This window comes from Octopus bimaculoides, chromosome 3 (assembly GCF_001194135.2).
Source record: "Octopus bimaculoides isolate UCB-OBI-ISO-001 chromosome 3, ASM119413v2, whole genome shotgun sequence".
In the NCBI taxonomy this organism is placed as follows: domain Eukaryota; kingdom Metazoa; phylum Mollusca; class Cephalopoda; order Octopoda; family Octopodidae; genus Octopus; species Octopus bimaculoides.
The window spans coordinates 136,905,896-136,907,301 of record NC_068983.1 but is presented as its reverse complement, the minus strand read 5'-3'; positions in this window follow the sequence as shown (position 1 = coordinate 136,907,301).

Genomic DNA, 1,406 nt, shown 5'->3' with positions numbered 1-1,406 from the left:
ATAGAGATAACTCGAATGTGGAGTCTAAAAACAGAAACAATTCCTATCATAGTAGGTGCCTTAGGTATAATAAAAAAATATTCAGACAAATACATAACAAAAACACCAGGACTTACAAATATATATAACATACAGAAAATTGCACTACTGGGTACTGCACACATTCTACGCAAAACACTTTCAATACAGTAAACATAAGAGCACCACAGCAAACCACAGCACATACCCAAGGCGCACAGAGCTGCGCTCGGTAGTGAAGTGAAAGCACGTTATAAAAATAAAACTACTGAACAATAATAATAATAATAATAATGATAATGATGATGATGATGATGGTGATGGTGATGGTGATGATGATGATGATGATGATCCTTTCTACTATAGGCACAAGGCCTGAAATATGAAGGGATGGATATAGTCAATTACATAGATCCCAGTACTCAACTGGTACTTATTTTTAATCAACTCCGAAAGGATGAAGGGCAAAGTCAACCTTGGTGGAATTTGAACATAAAAACAAATGAAATACTGCTAAGTATTTTGTTCAGTATGCCACCTTAATATTAATAATAATAATAATACTAATAATAATAATAATAATAATAATAATAATAATAATAATAAAGACATTACATTGAATGACTTCAGACAAAAATCATGCCTCCTTATTGATATGACTGCCCTAAACGATATAAATGTATCTGTCAAGACCTACCAAAACCTGAGAAAGTATAAAAATCTTGAAATAGAAAGTGGCAAAATGTGGAACCTGAAGACTGAAACAATACCTGTTGTCATAGGTGCCCTAGGAATGATAGCAAAAGGGGCTGATTGCTACCTAGCTCAGATACCAGGAAACCCCAAAATGGCAGAAATTCAAAAGATAGTGCTCATGGGAACTGCCCATATCCTACATAAAATACTGTCTATGTAATCTCAAATTTTAAAGCAAACTCATAATTTTCTCATGTTTTCTTAAACATTCTCTAGAACAATACTATGTGCAAAACCAAATATACTACACCTTAGGCATAACACCAACATGAACTTCTAACTTGTCTCTTGAGGTCTCTGGGTGAGACTTGGGGCCAACTTGTACAAATACAAAGCAAAAGTCAAACATATAATAATAATAACAATAATAATGATAATAATAATAATAATAATAATAATAATAATAATAATAATAATAATAAATGTCCGGATGCAGTACCAGGCATGTACCACAGATTTGTTTGTCAGTTGTTTGACCATAACCAGTTGAGCATGTCCCTTGGTGGCTGACGATGTGTGCATCTCTGATCATGAGCAGAATTAGTGGGGGAGCATCATAGCCATGTGTTGAGAGGAATTCTTTGGGGTTTGAATAATTCACCTTTGGAAACATGGGTGTTTTGCTCAACATC